Source organism: Tamandua tetradactyla, chromosome 16, assembly GCF_023851605.1.
Source record: "Tamandua tetradactyla isolate mTamTet1 chromosome 16, mTamTet1.pri, whole genome shotgun sequence".
Lineage (NCBI taxonomy): Eukaryota > Metazoa > Chordata > Mammalia > Pilosa > Myrmecophagidae > Tamandua > Tamandua tetradactyla.
Genome location: NC_135342.1, coordinates 39,514,340 through 39,534,114, shown reverse-complemented (window position 1 = coordinate 39,534,114; position 19,775 = coordinate 39,514,340). Strand labels below are relative to the sequence as shown.

Here is a 19,775-nt window from a genome sequence, read left to right as displayed (position 1 = left end):
TTGTACTTGTCTACATTCTCTCCCTTAAAAGGCTCTGCCTTCCTGGACCATGCACACCCCCGCCCCCCCCCCCACACACACACACAAATGCTCTGCTGGCACTGCCAGGGCATCCCCTTTGCTTTAGTTTCCTGGTTCCTAAAACAAATACTATTTAATGGTTTAGCTTAAACAACAGGAATTTATTGGCTCATGGTATTGAGGCTAAGAGAAGTTGCAAATTGAGGCATCGGCAGAGTGATGCTTTCTTCCTGAACATCCTGGGACTGGATATCCTGGGACTGGCTCTGGCAATACTTGGTCTTGGCTTTTCTGTCATTTGACAAATGTACATGGTGGCATCTTTCCCCTTCTCTTCCCAGGTTCCATTGACTTCCAACTTCTGGCCACTCTCTGTGGCTTTTCTCTCCAAATGACCTTCACTCTATTTATAACGTACTCCAGTAATCTGGATTAAAGCCCAATTGGGCCACGTCTTAACTGAAGTAACATCATTAATAGCTCTTCTTTACAATGGGTGCACACCCAACAGAGTATGAACCATGACAAAGAAAAGTCCAAACGGGGTACACATTTCAACCCACCAAACCCTTAGAAGGATGTCTGGAAAGGGTAGCTCCTGACAGTAAGTCTTTGATGGTGGAAACTTAGACACTCTTGGGGAACACTGCAGCATGGTGTCCCCCAAAGTATATCAGGAAGGGAGCATCCTATCTACGTACAAATAAAGCAGATGACAAGGTTACCAAAAATGTACAAGTCTTTTCTGAATGCTGCAATTGGCTTCCTTCCAGTAGTCTATGAATTTGAAATAGCATTATCTTTTACTCAGAGCCTTAGGTCAGAGCTGTTTGTCTTCTTTTAGATCTTCCTTGCATTCTTGGGAGTATGCTTTCCTGGGGCCCAGGATTGGGCAGGGAGCAGAACCTTACATGCTTTAAATGATCTTGGGCAGAGTCTTCACTGTGTGGGGTGATATATATATGTTCAGTGTTCATTATCTTTAAGAAAACTCTTATCTGATGACTAGTGTCAGCAATTGCACCATAACAGATTGTACCTTTGACTATGAGTGACCTTGACTATCCCCTTCTCTTCTTCTAGTCTCACTTTACTTGCTGTAAATGAGGATATGAGACCAGATGAGCCCTATGCTGTCTTCCTGCTCTGGAATTTGTTATTAATTTTTTTAACATTTAGCCTAGAGAATCCAATAAAAATTTCCAGTCCCCACTGGAGGGCTCTTCTTTTAAATTTTCTTATTTTTTAACAGATGATTATTTTCTATACTTTCTTCTGTTTGCATGCATGATGTATCAGTCTGTGTACTTGTGTGGTATGTGTGTCTCAGTGTGTGTGTAAGCATGCATGTATGCATTTCTGTGTGTCTGTGTCTAGGTGTATTTAAGCATGTATGTATGTGTGTGTATATTGTATGTTTATCCTTCCTGAGGCAACTTTCCTTTCACTCCAGCCCGTTGGAAACCTCAGAGGACTGGGGAAGGGCTGGGAGATGCTGGTAGTGATGGGTTACTCTAGCTCAGCCCTTCCCTGATGACCAGATAATCCATCCTTTGTTCTTACTCCCAGCACAATCTTTGCTCTTCTGCCAGCATGAAGGGCAATCATGACCTCCCCCTCTTCCTTCTCTTCCCCTTGGCCATCCCCCACAGCAATGGCCGTCCCATGGAGTGTGAACTTGGAGAAGCCTGGTTTGGCTCTTCAGCTGCTGCCTGCTTGGAGAGAAGCTGGATGTAGAACTGGAAGTTTTGTTGCCAATAAGATCTTGACTTACAAGCATTTGATGGAACAACGTTTACCCACATATTAAGTCAGTTCCTCATAACCAGTAAGTCTCAATTCATGGCTGACAGCTGACACAGGATATGTTTTATGCACAGTATACCTCTTTTGTATGTGTGTGTGTGTGTGTGCCACAGTAGAGGAACCCTGCTCCCTCCCACCAGGGACAAATATACCACTGGAGTGTGGGCTGGATGCCATAAAACATGCTCACTTTATTTATTTTTTTATTTCTTAAAACATGCTCACTTTAATCAGTGAATATTTGTAGATGCTCATGACAGTAGGGGAAGGAATGTACTGGCTGTCCCTCTTATCTACTAAAGGATGTTTTATGTCCTCAAATGGGACATCTGGTCCTGAGCCCAGGATGCATTTGTGGGTCCCAAGGAAAGGTGGCAGGCCATGCTAGCATGGTCCCTTACCACAGTCTGATGGAGGAGTCAGCGTTGCTCAAGATATTTTCTCACAACAAGATCCCTTCCCAACTCCAGGATATCTAAGAAATGCACTTTGTTCCTCCCCACCAGTGCACCTCTATGGCTCCAGTCTCCGTGGGTTCATGCTTTCTTACCTCTTTCTCCTAGCCTGCCCCTAACTCCAGTGGGCTTTACTAATTCCAGGTCCCATTCTTTGGCCATATCACCTTTACCAACCCCCTCAGAGCTGCTCCAGATAGGGGTTCTGCTGAGGGATTTGTTAAGTCAAAACCCTAATAACCAAAAGAGAGGGCCCCACTTTACAACCAGTTTTTAAGATTTCCACTCTCTTCATGGCCTCTGGGTTAAGCACCCACATGGCCTCCGATTTAGAGTTTTGCCCCTTGGCTGTGTGGTTTGGAAGGCTGACCTCAGAACTTTCTTAGCTGCATGGACTTCGGGAAGTCATTTAATCAATGTATGTTCAGTTTCTTATTGGTTAAATGAGAATAATTTTAACCATCTCATAGGGTTATGATGAAGGTTAAATGGAATATGCACAGTGTCAAGCATGCAGTAAGTCTTTAACAAATGTCAGTTCTAGATATGTAGTAAGAGCTCAGTAAATGCCAGCCACATTGTTATGTATAGACCAGTGCTGGTCAAGGTGGGTTAAGACTCCCAGCAATAGAAGGGCTGAGCTCTAGGCTACCAGGGTTGGCAGACTTAGCAAATAAAAATACTGAACACCCAGTGCAATTTGAAAAATGTCTCTCACTGCCCATTTTTTGTGATGTATTGAAAAAAGCTGACAAAGTTAATATGGGATGCGAGGCCAAAAAACATAAACCACAGGACATGGCCTGCACAGACAGGGCCCAGCTTCAGGACACTGTGGCTATCTGTCCATATCAGCAGGTGAACTACATATTTTGCTAAGGCAGAAATCCATGTAGCAGAAAGAGCACTAAATGAGGAGTCAGAGCGTAGAGTTTTACTTTTGTCATAACATCATTTCATCATATTTTATGTTTTTCAGAGGTGGAGTTTTTAAGTTAGAAAGGTCTTTAGAAGTATAGTCTATTCTGAGGTTCAAAGAGATAGAATGACAGTCAGGAGGCTGGGCAACTCGCTGAGGGCCAAGCCACCACCCTGACCCTCCACCCCAGCTGGCTCACGCCAGAGTTCGGAGGTTTCATTGTCACGGCTTCCCAGTTAGTACTTCCACTGTGCATTGTCCAGTTCCGTTCAGAACCTTATGAAGTTTTGTTTTCTGCAAAATGACCTGCTTACTCTTTTCCTGTACCCTGAAAATAAGATATTTGAAAGCGTAAGGACTTTGGGAGTGGGGATCTTTGTGGCCTCTGTTTTTTTCTCATCAGGGAAGCCCAGCAGATTCTGGCAAGAAAAGGCATCTCTTTGCTTGAAGATGGTTAAACGATATTAAAAGCAAAAGTTTTATTTTTTAATTTAGTGAAATAAATGGCTGGAAATAAGGAGAAGCAAGACAGATGACTTCCAATTCCATTCATCACTCCCATTGCAAAATTGAGAGAACTAAAATTCTTCCCACGTCTGCCTCTCTCTTAAATATATCTTGCCTTGCCGCTGGAATCTATGGTAGAAACACATGCTCAAGGGCCCTTTTACTTTTATGCAAAAGGTATTTTTCAGACACAGTGTCAAGAATACATGATTTGTTTGGAAACTTGAATTATTTAAGGACTATTTGGCAATTCAAGTTCCTTTTACTTTCTTTTCTTTTTTTCTTTGTCTTTTCTCTCCATCTTTCTTACCCTCCTCTATCCTCTGCATTTTTGCTCTCTTTTTCTTGGTTTTAAGGAAATTCTTGCATCTCGTCCTGGCTGCATGCCTTCCCCCATAGCCTTGACCAGCTGGGAGATTGGGGCAGACGGTGCATTCTGTGCCCCAGGTTAGTCTTTACCCTTGCCCAGTCTTCATTTGCACAGTCACAGGTCTGAAGCCCTTGGAACAGAGGCCAGTGAAGGATGAGGTTGCTACTGAGATCCTGACATTCTGGAAGAAGAGCTCTGTTATTTGCTTAATTCAAAGGCAGACCTGAGAGACCCTGGGGTAGCAAGCTTGGGTTCCTCTGCCATTCCTATGAGGGGAGCAAATCGGGCCACTAATTCCTCAGGGTCCTTGGAGCTGGAGGACAATAACAGCCTGGACACAGTATCTGAGTGAGCCTTTACTCCTTTCCTCCACTTCAGCTGCCCTGAGCTGCCTGGGGTAGGGGTGGCGGGAAGTGGGTAGGAAGGACTGATGGCAGAGGCCCCTGGTTCTCACCCATCTCTCAGGAGTCATTGACAAGCACAAATCCTAGTCATCAGCAGCCAATGACCCAACAAACCCAGGCCTGTGCTGTCTGATCATGTCAGGCGAAGGGACAACAAGGTAATCCCTGCTGGGATGCAGTTAAAAGCAGAGCCACCTGTGAAATATTCTCTTCTCCAAAGTGGAACCAAGAGTGACTTCACAGTAACAGTTTGCCAGAGCAAAATAACTAAAACATTTAATTAATGTTTTTTGAAAGGGAGCAGGAAGATTTATAATTATCAGAGAGTTAATTTGATTCACTGCTCCCTTTGGTGGAAATTTCTGTATAACCTCTCGGTTTCAGTTGACACGGGAGAGAGAAAGAGATCCTAGGAAAAAAGCCTCTGAGTGTGTACATGTGTGTGTGTAGGGAGCATTGTCTGGGGGCATCAATAGAGTCTCAACTAGAGGTGCAGATCTGCTAGGGGATTTCAGTGGTATCAGGGCCACCTCCAAATATCTTGAAAAACAGCATGAGTCTGCCTCATTTAAAAAAACAAAGCAAAACCAACCTGGTATAGGAAACCCTGCCAATCAGCAAATAAATTTTTGAGCATGTGCTATGTGCTGGACTCTGCTTGGCATTGATGAGGCGCGTGGCATATAAAGAGATAAACAAGGAGATAAGGCCCCTGACCTTAAGGAGCTCCCAGTCTGGCTGGGGAGACAATGTATATAAGCTTAAGGAGATGGTTAGCAGGGCTCTCTGTTTCTCATTTCCAGACTATTCAGACTTATGCTGGACTTGGTAACTGTAATCTGGAGAGAGCTTAGTGCTCAGCGCTGAGGGGTTCAGGGAGATTCCTATGCACAGAACTGCCAGGATGCATCAGGCAGGCCTGCCTTAGCTGCAAGTGGCAAAGATCCAGTGATTAAAGGGAATATATTGGCTTATAAACCAGAAAGCCCAGAGGGAGAGTTTGCTTCAGGCAGGGCTAGATATACAGGCTCCAGGATCTCATCAGGAATCTGCCTTTTTCCATCTTGTCTGCTTTCCTCTGTGTTGTCTTCATTCTCAGGCCAACATCCCCATATGGTCTCAAATACCATCTCCAGCTCCAAAGCTATGTTCTCCAGACCAAAGAGAACTTTTCCTTCTCAACAATTCTAGCAAAAATTCAAGGCTCTGATGGAATCACATGCACTTTCCTGAACCAACTACTGGCCAGGGAGGTAGAATTCCTTTCCACATTGGCCAAGCATTGGTCACAGACTACCACTGGAGCTGAAAATATTTGCTAAATACCACTCAAATTGTAAAGATGGAGATTAGAGGATGGATTAGTCCCCAAGGAAATGGTGCTCAATGGGGATGAAAAATAGGAGCCATGCACTTCAGAAGGAAACTTCCTCAGAAGGGATGGGACTTGAATAACGTTTTAGAGGAAGTTTTTAATTCATTGAGAATGGAGAGGGCATTCCAGGTAAAGCATATACAGTGAGCAAAGGCATGACATGAGAATGTGAGGAGCAGAAGTGGACCACAGAAAGGAGAAGAGTTTGTTGGGAGTGGAGCATTGATGAGAGCAGTGGCAGCTGGATTTTCCAGAGGTTGAGTCAGGAGATTGGATTGCCAAGGAAGTTTGAGCAAGAAAGTGGCACAGTCAGAATTGGAGTTTAAGAAGATCAGCTTAGCGGCAGATGGGCTGGATGTGAAAACAAGAAACAGGCATCAGGTAGAAGACCTCCACAGCAGACTAGGGTGGGACAGGTGGTGGCAATGGGGAAGGCGGGGGTGGGGATTAGGTAAGCTATTGCCGCAATAATGCTGCGTAACAGCTTCAAAACTCAGTGACAACACAATTTATTGTCCGTCATCTTCAAGTTGATTGGTGATTCAGGCTGCAGTCAGTTGGCTTTGGCTCCAAGCTTCAGGTTGATTTCAGGTCTGTTCCCTGGGTCTCTCATCTTCCTCAAATAGGGAGCTAGCTGGGGAATGGTATTCCCCATTCTCACGGCGATGTCAGAAACACAACTACACAGCACAGTTTAAGTCCCTGCTTGGCTCTGCTAACATCCCATCCACCAAAGCAAGCGCATGGCCAAGGCTAAGTCAAGGGGGAGGAAGTGCGCTCTGCTTCTGTTAGGAAGAATTGCAAAGCACTTGTTCCATGGGTGCAGGGAAAGGTAAAGGATTAATAGCAGACAATGTTTACTGAAGGGGTGATAAATTATGGGATGTTCATTTTTCAAATTTGTCTCTCTTTAAGAGTGGGATTAACCATAGACCCCCTTTTTTTTTTTTTAATATTTTTATTTTTTTACATGGACAGGTACCGGGAACTGAACCCGGGTCCTCTGGCATGGCAGGCAAGCGTTCTTGCCGCTGAGCCACTGTGGCCCGCCATAGACCCTTTTAACATTTTACTTTTACTCCTTAATTTTATTCTGAATTACGGAACATTACAAAATATAGGAAGAATAATGTAACAGATGTCCGCATATGTAGGATTTTGATTTAACAGATGTTAATATTTGCTTCATATTCTCTTTCCTCTCCACCACCTCCCCCTCATTTTAATATTATCGATGCTTCACCTCATTTTACTTGATCTTACACTTTTACATGCAGTACTTACTTTAACTATGCTTTGATTTAAAAAAATAATAAATGGTGTGTTTTCATCTGTATCTCAGGGTAAAGGATTTGGCTGTGAAAAGCAACAGGCTTTAGTAATTTTGTCCGAAAAGCCCACAAGAGGGCAGTGTGACTTCAGGAAAACAGACTATGGCGCATGGGGGAGGGACAACCATTTCTTTGGCTCTCTCTGTCTTCCACTGTGGCAGCCTCTCTGCCTTTCACATCCTCTACAGGTCAGTGTGTGCGCACCGGCATACTTCCTGCCCGTGTGGAGGGGTGGATGTTGGGTGTTTCCCATGCTTTTTGTCCAGCTCACAGCCTTCCTCTCATTTCCTAGAGGTCTCTGACCTCCCTCCTTATGATTCTCCCTCTGCCTTCTTACCTATTTCTTATCCCCAGCTCTTTCTCTGTCTTGGTTTCACTCCCCTCTTGACTTTCACCTTACAGCTTCCCTCTCCATCTCTGTCTTTGGTCTTCCTTGTAATTAGGGCCTGGATTTCTTCTCCCAGGGTTTATGCTCCTCGTGAGTGATACAGGCATTAAGATTCAGGGATGGAAGGCAGGATCCTACCTGGCCCTGGTGATAAGGCAGGTAGGGAGGCTTTCCCAGAAGCCGGGGCACCTGCGGGGAATGAATTATGTTTTCCCATCTCTAAATCCACACCCAGTAAAACTGTACACGAAACAGATTTATTCATAACACTTTTATTTGTAGCATTAATTGGTTTTGTTTGGAAGCTGAAGCTCTTGCCTTAAAAAAGCTCTCCTTGTTCTATTTCAGAGGCCTAGGCTGATTTATTTAGTACTGTGTGGCTTTATTGAGTACCGGGTATGTCAGTGTGTATGTGGTTTGTGTGGCAGGCAGGGTAAAGAATATGTATTCTGTATGTTGGAGAGATGAGATGTGCATGTGCATGTGTTTGCGTCTCCAGGTGTGTTTTGCTGTGAAATCTGCATTTGTGATTGTGCCTGTGTTGTGTGGGTCTGTGTGAGTGTATATTTATGTGAGGATGGGTGGCTCTATAAGTTGGAGGGTATGAATGTAAGTGTGTGTATGGATGTTAGTGGCTCTGTGTGTGTGTGTGTGAGTGAATGAGGGTCCACGTTTGTGGGGGAGTTTGAGTGCATGCACCTGTGCTGGGTGGGGGGTTACTCCTGCCAGATTATCACTCTGAGCAGCCCAGACTATAGGAGCAGATGGCGATATCCAGGATGGATTGATAGGCCACATGAAATTGAATTCTGACCTCCCAGAGCTATGGGGCTGTGATTTAAAATCACATCCACCTCAGAGGCATTTAGGGCACCAGTATTTTAGTGCTTTGGCAGGACCCTAAAGACATGGCTATGAGAACTGGGAAATCTCAGAGAAGGCTGAGCCCTTGGGGCCTTATAGTTTGGGCTCCCCCTCCCCATGCAATGCAGGACTCTCCAAATTGCTGTGGCCGCCTCGATCTGTTCATTTGAACATTGGGCCCATGGTGGTGGGCTTGGGACATTAGAATGTCCGCTTCTAGTTCAAAGCCAAACACAACCCTGGATTTCCTAACCCTCTGCAGGCTCTGCCAGCATTTCAGAGAGGAGCCCTATTCACTGGCCATGGCAGGCGTGGGACTTCCCTTGAGCCTGCCTTCCTGGAGTGCAGAGCACTGGGCTGAACTGGAGAGACAGCCTTGGTGGAGTCAGGAAGTTGGGTTCAACTTTATGTAGATGCTTCAGCCATTGACCACATCCCTCTGGGTCAGCTGTTTTCACGGTGGTGGTGGTTGTGTGTGTGTGTGTGCGCGTGCGAGTGAGGAGGAACGCCTGGAGATGCATGTAGGCGCTTGTCAGAGAGGAAAAGAGAACCTCATCAACTCTCTAATAATCCCATTATCTTCTAGGATCTACATTTTCAGATAAATCCACATCATATTTCAGAGTAGTGAAGCTGCGCCTTTGCCTCTCCTTGGGTTACTCATTCTTTCTACTCTTTATTACCAATTACTCACCAGCAACAGAATATCAGCCTTTGCTGGCCTTTCCATGTGGAAGAAAATAAAGTGGTATAGAATAGCAATGGGCTGTGATTATATATTAGTGGCAGCATCCCAAGTCTACTCTGATTATCTGTGCCTCCAGGAAGCACTGTAAATGCCATTTGTAAGGAACTGATGGGAAGAAGAAACTTAAATTTAAAACAAAAAGTTTTCCTGTTATAACAGGACAAGCTAAATTTTCAAACTTTTTTCCTTTCAGAATAAGAGTTCTTTATTTTCTAAAGATGTTGTTTTCTGTCTCTTTCCACTAGATGAATGGTTTGTGTTTCTGAACTTCTAAGTTCTTAATTATGAAATATTAGTGTCTCTCTCTTTTTGAAGGAGCTTATATATGCATGTAAAATATGAAATTTCAGTTCCCAGGATTAGCACTTTGGAAGGTGTGTATGTGAAAGTGTGTGTGAGTGTGTCTGTGTGTGCATGTGAGTGTGTATGTGAATGTGTATGTGCATGTGAAAATACACGAGTGCATGTGTGTGTGTGGTTTTTTTTGTGTGTGAAAGTATACATGAGTATGTGTATAAGTATACGTGTTTGTGTAAGATGCACACGTGGTCCAGCACCAACAATCACCAGCATCACCTGAGACCTCAGAGACACAGAGTCTCAGGCCCCAATCTGGACTTGCAGGATCAAATTCTGCATTTAACAGAATTCCCAGGTTTTGTATGTATATTACAGTTCGAGAAATACTGGCTCTAAGCAACTTTCAGATTCTTAAAGGGGAAGTTTTAAAATATCTTTGACCAAATGAAAATGCAGCAGTCGAATTTCTGGCATCATGGCTAAAAGGGAGAAACGTTGGCTGGCGCCAAGAACCTTCCATCCCTCCCCACGTGGGCTGCTGGCCCAAGCCTGGCCCCACTGCGGCTTTAGGCTCTGTCCTCACATTTCCATGATTTAATCTGAGGCCCTCCTGGTTTACAGAATGCATTAGGGAGCTATGAATAATCTTGGTGTTAATGAAACATGGATTTTGCTCAGCGCTGGAGGGCTCTGGGGGTGGCAGGAAGATGTATGACTGGCCTGGAGACACACATGGCCCTGCAGAATCTCACCTCTGCTCTTCTGAGCTGTTCTTGGAAACCAGGCAGGGGTACTCTTGGCAAGCTGTTCGGTGTGTAGCCTCTCTTGGCCTATGCAGGTTGCAGTTGAACGGGGATAGGAGGGTACGACCCCTTCAAATGCAGTATAAGGTCTCAGATTCTTTTAAAAAGCTCCCCAGGTGGTCACAGGACTTGAGCCCAAACCTCCTGTCCTCACAGTTCTACGCAGCCCTCTCTTCTCTGCTGCTGGTAGGAGAAAGAAGACATAAACCGCCTGCCTCCTTCTGTCCTGCCCATCAGCCTCATCACTGGATTTATCCCAAAGTCAGTGAGAGAAACCCATCACCTCACAGAGCTTCTATTGTATCTTGTTCTCAGCTGCCTCCTATGGGCCATACAAGGGCCTCGCTACTTATTACGTGGTCACATTATACCTCTGCTCCGAAGAATCAACATCTTTTCCTCAAACTTATTTTCTAGTGGCGCCTAGGACAAAGCCTCTGGGAATCTCACTGTGTGCACACTTAATAAAGTGCTCTCTTTCAGATGATTCTAAAGACCATTTCCAAAGGCGGAGCAGCTGGAAGCGGCAATGCTGTCTTTGGAGGTCCCTGAGGAAGTGAGCTTGCCGGGACTAAAAAGGGGTTGACCAAAAGTTCTGTTTGGCAATGCAAAACTCGGAGAGAAAGTTAATGGAGTTTGTCCTTCAGAGTCCAAGGCTGCAGAATGGAGCTGGCATGTGTGCTTCAGAAGGCTCCTGCCCATGGCAGGAAAGGCCACTCAAAGCACACACAGTGAGCTGCCACATGTCTCTTGGGCTGTTTTCATGATGAAATAGAGAAAGCCATCCATTTCAGTGAACTTTCTGGTATTTGAGAGCATGGAAAAAATATTTGTCATGTTTCTCCAATTCCCTGTCCTTTCTGACTCTTTGCAGCAGTTTCCACAATTCCTTTGCCAGGTTGTAACAGAGGTTTTTGAACAGGCAAAGATGATAAGCCTCTTTCGCCTTCTGAGACTGATGCAGGCACTGGGCAATCAGCCCGTGTTTCTCAGGGCACTTGATATGTACCAGGCCTCAAGGGCAGAGTCTACATGACTGGTCCTTTTCTCTCTTATTTTGTGCCATTGTTAAAAAGTGGCTTAACTGCAAAATGATATTAGAAGAACAGCAGTTAGATATTAGAATAGTAAAAATTAGGATAGCAACAGTAAGGCAGATTTTTTTCCAATACCATCAACTAATCCAATGTTGCCATGTCCCTGTGAACCATACTCACCCCCGTCCCCCATCTTTCTCCAAATGCCTGTGCAAAATACTGGTTTTCCTTATTGATCACCCAGCATCTGAATTCTTCCTCTGTCTACATCACCCCTCCCCATGTTGTGTCTGTCTGTAGAAACTGAAGGAGGAGCCTCTGCCTTCCCTGACTCCCTTGCAGCGAGGGCACAGGCAAGCCTAGGGACTGCCAGTTAGATGTGCCCACCCACGAACAAGTGGGAGCCGGAGGGTGCTCTCTCTGTGGAAGTCTTGGCAGTTTTAGCACAAATGATTTCTGGTGGCCGCCATGGCAGTGATGATGGTGATGATGGTGTCCAGCCTCTGTGGGTGTGGCAAGCCATTCTGTGGTGTGACCTGGGGCAATGTTTACGCTACTTCCACTCTTGTTTCTCCAAGCCCCTGAACTGTCTTTCTGTTTGAATTAGTCTAGATGGGTTTCTGCTGCTTACAGCTATGACATAATTTCTACTATTTTATCATATTAGAATTGATAGAGTTTCATATTTTCTATATTTTTAGCATTACAGTGTGTACGTTTTTTTTTCAGTTTGGCCTAGTCTTTTATCCTTTTATATTGACAGCATTTTTATTGGTTTTTGATCCTCTGTCCCTCCTCCAGTGACCTGTCCCAGCAGCCTGGCGCAGGTGTGGCTGCTACACCTTCACTTTGCTTGGCTGTGGTGGATGATGATTTGCTCTATGACAAGCTCCTTGCAACAAGCAGGTGACGCTGATTATAGATGTGTAGGGTGATGCGATAGATGGTAGAGCTGGAGAACCGTGGAAAAGACCTACCTCTGGTTCTTCACTATTGGGTGAGAAATCTGAGGCCAGGAGAAGGGAAGTGAGTTGAGCAGGTAACTCATTCAGAGAGCCCACGTTAAAAGCAAGATCATACCGATACTGCTTGCTTGCATGTCAGAACATTTTTCACTGTGACTGTGCCCTACAGCTGAGCAATGTTAAAACCAATACTCCTATGAGCACTAGAGAGTGAGAAAGGAACAGGGAAGGGAAAGTATGAGGTGTGTAATACTAGTGCTCAGAATACTGTATAAAAGATTAAGGTTTATTCTTTCTTTCCATAAATACTAATCAGGGACTAACAAGGTGCCTTCTACATGCTAGGCACTCAATCTGTATTGAGTTAATGCAAGAAGGAATGTTCTAAGCTGGTCATTGTTAATGCTGATTCTAAGATGAGGAATACAACGTGTGTGTATTATATAATAGTGAGGTGTGTTAGTAGTAAATACCATAATTAACATAATCTAAAAGCATGAATTTGTTCTCCCACTAGTGCAGCCATCAATCAATAGAGTGAATTCTCTTGACAGCTTTTTCCATGCCATCTGGAATACCTGGAATGAAAGGCTCAGGAAGTCTGTCTTTGGCTTTACAGTTTTCTTCTTCTTCCTCTTTTCCTTCCAGTCCTCCTTCCCCTCCTCCTTCCCCTTCTTTTCAAAAATCATTTTATTCACACACCACACAACCATCCAAAGTGTACAATCGACAGCTCTTGGTATAATCACAGAGTCATGCATTCACTACCACCATCCATTGGAAAACATTCTCATTTCTCTGAGAGGAAAAAAATCCCATACCCTTTATACCTCCCTATTACTGATGCTTAGCTTTGGTGTAGTACATTTGTTACAATTAATGAAAGAATATTACAGTGTTACTGTTCACTGTTGTCCTTAATTTGCATTAATTGTATTTTTCCCATATAGTGCTCTATTATTAACATCTTGTAATAGTGATGTGCTTCTGTTCTAGGTCATATAAGAACTTTCTTATATTTGTATAATTAACCACTGTAATTATCCACAACAGATTTTGTTTCATTCTTCAGCTTTCCTTCTAGAACATACACAACCCTAGACTTTCCCTTTCAACCATACTCACACGCAGCACTATTAATTACACTTACCACATTATACTACCATCACCTTTATCCATTTCCAGTCAACCTTATTAAAAATTCTGTACACTTTAAGCATCATCTGTACTTTCTCAGCACCCTTTCTTTCTCCTGGTCTCCTATACTCTAGATTTTAATTCCCAGAGTTTGATCATTGTAATTAGTTCATATCAGTGATACCATGCAATATTTGTCCTTTTGTGTCTGTCTTATTTTGCTCAGCATAATGTCCTCAAGATTCATCCATGTTGTTTCACACACCAGGACTTCATTCCATCTTACAGCCATGTCATCTTCCATCATATGTGCATACCACAGTTTATCCACTTATCGGTTGCTGGACATGGGCTGTTTCCATTTTTTGGCAATAATGAATAATGCCGCTATGAACATTGGTATGCAAATGCCTGTTGGTGTCCCTGCTTTCAGTTCTTCTGAGTATATACTTCGTAACGGGATTGCCAGATTGTATGGCAGTTCTATACTTAGTTTCCTGAGAAACTTTTGATCGTGCTGCTGGCGCTGTTGAGAAATCGTCCCAAGGGTGCCTTATAAATAGTAAACATGCGGTGCAATGTTGCTATGATAAATTGTCACATGAGCTTGTCATGGTGTTGTAGTCCCCAGAGTAGATTTGGTGGGGTTTGTTACTCCCATTGTACAGCTGAAGAGTCATCTGAGATTCACAGTGGTTAAGCGAATTGAATCATTTCATGAGTCAAAATACATCTGAGATTGGAACTTAATTTTCCTGACTGTTACATCAGTTTCATTTATCCAAAGCTATTTTGGAATGGCACGTACAGTGATGAGGGTCTATACATCACCTTCATGAGCATGGAGAAGCTTGGGGAAGTCCCTCTTCACAGTTCCCATTAAAGCAGTCAAACCCTTGTGCCAAGCTCTGGGGTACTTCATGTGCACCTTGTTAAATTCAAGGACAGTGTGGGCTGTTTGGGGAGCATATGGAGTTGGGCATGCTATGCTTCTTCCTTCTGCTTCTTCCTTCTTCCCCCTGACTCTGTCATTTCTTAAAGATTCTCATAAAACTAATGACAGGATAAGACAAGGAATCACATTACACTTTATAATGGGCTAATTAGGTAAATATGTTAAAAAGTGTTCCCCATAGTGCCATTTCATGGTTGCCTTGTTGGTAATCAGCACTTGTCTTCCAAGTGTCAGAATATCAAAAGCAAAGCTGCTAGCTTTGCTGGGTTATGTCGTACTAATGAAATGAGTTAAGTGGAGGACTAGAAATGCTCTTTGCCTCTATTATGGCTCAAATCCTCTGAAGGGACACTTTGAGTGAGAGCTTGTTGTCCTTGCTGATCTACTGAGTATTTGAGTAGCCCCCAATCTGGGGTTTCTTTGCCCAGATAAGATGTTTATGGATCAGTGCTGGTGGGTCAAGGTGAGAAGCTTTTGGAGGTTGAGGGGATTACAGTGGCCTTCTTTGGCCGATTCTAGATTAAAACATCCTGCTATTGGGTGTGCTAAGGTTAGAAGGTAGCAGTACTATTTTGCGGGAAGGAAGTAAAACCTGCAGCACTGTTAGCCTTTGATGTGGTTCAGCTGTAAACATAAATAGCCATGATGTTAGTTTCTGGGTGACCGGACTGTACCAAAGGAAGATGAAATGAAGGAATATTGGGAGCATATCCTGGGTTCAGGATATACGGGAAGGACTCTCAGATATATTCCTAGCTCATTTTACATCCTGTTAGGTATCCTACATTGCAAGTAACAATTTCTGACTGATTTATGCTATGCGGAATTTATTGGAAATATGATAGAGGCTGACAAACCAGGTTTGGGAATGAGCAAGACTAGGGGAACTCCAGATGTCTGAGAAGCAGAAATCAAAGTTCCTCTCATGTGGTTAGTAATCTCTGATCAGCTGCTGCCTGTGCAACAAGCAATTGGAGTCAGTTTGGAATCTAAATAGCAAATGTCCTAAGAGGATCCATGTGAGCTTGGATCTGATCAAGTGAGCTTCAGATCACATGCCCATTCCCTAACTGTGCCTGGTGCAGGTTCGGGGGGATCAGGCTATTTTATTCTTTTTAGTGGGAGATGAGATCCTAGATTTACTGCCTCATCACAACTACGTGAAAGAGGAAGATCTCAAAGGAAATTGGGGTGCTCGTAGTAGATGGGAAATGGACTCTAGCTATTCAAATAGTGACAATGTACCAATATGCCTGGTTAGGGATAATTCTGTTTCTGGGGCTTGGCACTGAGGAAGAACCTGGTCCATGCTAATATTTCTAATTGAAATCAGCTAGCTCTCTGCTTAGCCCATGTATTCCTGTGTGTCCCAATGTAATAGCCATTAGCTACCTGTGGCTATTTAAGTATAAATTAATAAAAAATAAATAAAATGAAATGTTCAATTCCCCAGCTGCACTAGCCACATTTCAGGTGCTTTAGAAGCACATATGGCTAGTGGCTACTGTATTGGCCAGAGTAGATGGCAAACATTTCTATTATTGCACAATCTTCTATTGGACAGAAGTTCGGTGGCCACCAAAGGCTTTCTCCTTTTCTTCATCATGAATGACATCAATTCCAAGGTCATTTTATTCCATGGAGAAGGCTAGGGCATAGGGTGTGAAAGAGGAGAAATGACCATTTTTTGACATATTTTTCCTTTGTTCCAGTGGTGGGTGATATAACAACATGGATAGAGGTAGAAGGCCCAATGTAATAAATTGTATGAGTACAATTATATGAGCACAGATCAACTACAGATAGGGGCTGAGGTAGAACACAAAAATATGAAAAGAGTGGATTCTTTGGGTTTGGGGGATGTGAAGGTTTTCTTTTCATCTGAATTTTCATGATTGTGCTCAAAGTAGTTTGATCTTAAATATACTTTTGCTTAAAGAAGGTTTGGTTATGGAGACAGTGGTAATTTTGGCATAAATGAGGCATTAAGGATTGTCTGTGCATAACAATGACCCATGATCCTAACTTTTTTAGGTTCATTGTTCATTTCCATGAATCCATTTGTCCCTCAAACACTCTTATACAATTCAGTGGGACAGAGATTTTTATCCATATGCCTTTTCTGAACTAAGTAAAACATGCACATCTTATAAATTGTTTTCGTTTTATATGCAAAGAAACTGAGACTCAGGAAGGTTAGATCAAGGAAGGTTAGATCACTATCCAAACCTACATAACTAGTGAGAGGTTAGGTTGGAATTTGAATCCCGGGCTTCAGACTTGTGGTTCAATGCTGAGTCATGATACCCAGCTGTTTACTATAGATCAGAATTCGCTATGTTGTTTGTATTCCTTTGTCCCCATCCCATGAGCCTTGGTTTGCTGAATATCACACTATGGGGCTGAGCTGCTCAGGGTAGCAGGCAGGAAACACAAGCTAACCTCAAAGAGTCAGAGCAGGGTCTCAGTATTGGACCAAGTCAGGCAGGAATCAATGTTATTTGGTCTGAGAGGTAGAAGCCTCCAGAAAGGGGAGGAGTCAAGGTTTGGTAGGCAGAGCCTTTCCTTTCCTCAACCTGCCAAATGAGCCTGATAATCTTTGCTTTAAACTCTTGCAAGGTTGTTGTGAAGTTAAAATGGATAATGGCATGAAAACCCTTTACCAAAGCTGAAAGCACAGTGTACAAATGTGAAGCATGGTTATTATGAGGGGCCCTGGGTGAGGAGGGAAACTTATTTGCAAAGAGGAAATGTTTTGCAAACTTATTCCCTACTCTTGGAAATAGAATGCAAAATACTATTCTGTGGATGGTGATTGAGAAATGACATTGTATGGACAATGTCTTCATTTATATAATATATAGCTGGTAATCTTGGCCCACCTCTTGAAGCAGGGACTATGCTGCCTTGAGATCTGTCCATAAGAAGACCCACAGACACGTGCGCACACACGCATAGTAGATTCCCATTATCTGAGGTTAGGGACACAGGACAAACTGTCTACCAGGGAATCCACTTAAAATGAGGACCAAAGCTTCATAATAATCGCAACAAAGACACTCGATTGAAACTTTATCTTGAGAAATAAAATTAAAAATTGTAAACCAGTATATTTTATCTTATATTTAATCTAATCTTTGTTTTAGTTGTAGTCATGCACAAAAGAATGAATACATTTTTATGAAAAACTAGCCACAAATGAACAAACAAATTAATGGAAGCACAGTAAACATCCCAAAAAAATCAGTGTGTGCCGAAACTGAAGAGTTTTCAATTTTCCCAAGGGCTTCTCTGAAGACATCTCTCTCTTCTGAAGTCCTTATCTGGTCAAATCATCATCTTCATGGTTTTTCCTGCATTAACTGCCTTATTTTTATTTGTCAGTAATTTAAGTGGGATTCAAAGCATTCTCCTTTGTCGTTTTCATTGACTGCAAATCTTGCAGAAGATGCAGGATTTCCCAGTTTCACTTGGCAATTGATTTGTGTTGCATTTGCGTTGTATTGGCCGGACATTGGCACATCCATAACCCAGGAGCTTCTACAAGACGTCCTGACTGATGTGGCAGACCAGGGTGTGAATTTCTTCCAACTGGGGGCAGGTGATTTAAGTCACTGTTTGGTTTTTTTTAATTTTACTTCTTTTAAAACCAATTTTAAAGTGGTCAGGTTATTAGAAAAGAGATAATTTGCTTCCTTCTGGTATCTTGTAACAGCATAGATGGAGATGGCAAACACTTGGAGCATTCCTGCCTTCTGTGCACATTCCTGGGTTGCACCACATGGGGACAGTGGAGACAGGCATAGCATCGAATGGGGTGATATCAGGATCAATGTGCTTCTGAGTGCTAATTAAAGTGGGTTGTTTCCCCCTGTGACCTTGGGCAAATCCCTTCCTCTCTGGCTTCATGTGTAATAGTTATAATTTCAGTTCCTGCTGTAGCATCTCATCACACCAGTATCTCTGTCTAGCAGTTGGTTCTCAGCTCTCCAGCTGCCTCCCTGTGGCCTGCCAGCTCTGGCCCAGAACAAAGGGTCTGCAATTCCAGGTCAGCAATGAGGACTGGAAAGGGACGCCTTTGCAGTGGACCCATGTCACAAGATTGCAGTATTCACCACATCTCTGATGCAGTAGGGGCCACGGTATAAAAGACAGGGATTTGTGAGATGAGCATTCTTAGTATTTGCTTCAGCAAAAAGGCCAGGGAGATTATAACATATGTATGTTACAGTGTAGTCTGAATTGATTATAATTCATTCAGAAAATTTGATGGAGAGGGGCAAGAGAATTCCACTGTGTAGACATTGGACTTGGTTTCATCGAGCTTGAATCCTAGATATGTCTGGCTTCTCTCATGAAACAGCTTAAAAAATTTGGGCGTAGAATGTGAGTCATCTGTTTTCTTTTGATTTATCTTTCACTAGAGTCATGGAATTAGAGTTCAAGAAAGAAAAGACTTGAGGGTTCACAGGTTCTACCTCTTATCTTAGGGAAGAAGGAATAAACTTAGTCTTGTTGAGGCTTCAGAGGGAAGGAGAACCAGGGCTGGTGGGGGCCAGTTTTCAGCTCGACAGAAGGAGTATTCAAGAATGAGTGCTACCCAACAAGGGCCTGACCAGGTCGGGTAGTGAGCAACCTGTCACACACTACTGGGTGGGAGGCAGCCTAGGTGCTATGCCAACTAGTGCTCAAACACTAGTTATTCTCCCTCCGTCTTCACTTCTCCCTTTTCCTGAAATACTTTTTCTCATGATAATTAATCTTGTATTTGATTACATACTGCCTTGTGTGATGCCCTAATTAGTTAATATGTGTGTATCTTAACTCCCCACCGATGTTTGGCAGGGCTTATATGTCATGCTTTTCTTGTAAACCCTGTGAGCCCAGTCTATTGATCGAAATGTCACACTGGCAAGAAACTAGAAACATTATCTGCAAGATAGAGACAGAGAATGAGAGAGTGTGTGTTAGGCTAAAATTCAAGGTGAAATTCTAACCTAATGCTCTTCGAATGCAATAGGAAGAGTCCTGTTCCTCTCTTCCTTCTTCAGGTACATCTCTTGCCCTTTCTCGTCTTCTTCCATCCCCCCCTTCTGCAGAGAACAAGAGCTGGTAATTATTCACCTGTGATATTGGGGAATAGTTATTAGTCCAAGTAGCTGCTCTCTAATCCTTTAGGGAGTGCTTGTGTTTGGGGAGATTGTGCATATAAAGCTTTCTAAATGATGAAGCTAGAACTCCCCCATGTACCCTCTTAGCAAGGAGAGGGCTTGTTTTGGAGAGCTTCCAGTGAAGCATTTCAAAGGTAATTGGCAAATGATGTTTTAGAGACAATGCAAAAATGCATTGAATTTTCCTAACCTGAAATTGGAAATGGTCCCCTCTCTGGA

The 19,775-nt window shown here is 43.3% G+C and overlaps 1 long non-coding RNA gene across 1 annotated transcript in view; it reads left to right on the top strand.

The window, feature by feature from the left end:
• Nucleotides 1–1,458: 1,458 nt before the first annotated feature.
• The window catches only part of LOC143660270 (uncharacterized), a 37,181-nt gene continuing 18,864 nt past the window's right edge, over nt 1,459–19,775 (top strand). Inside the window, exon 1 of the long non-coding RNA XR_013163907.1 lies at nt 1,459–1,849. This is a non-coding gene — a long non-coding RNA (uncharacterized LOC143660270). The remainder of the gene's footprint in view (nt 1,850–19,775) is intronic.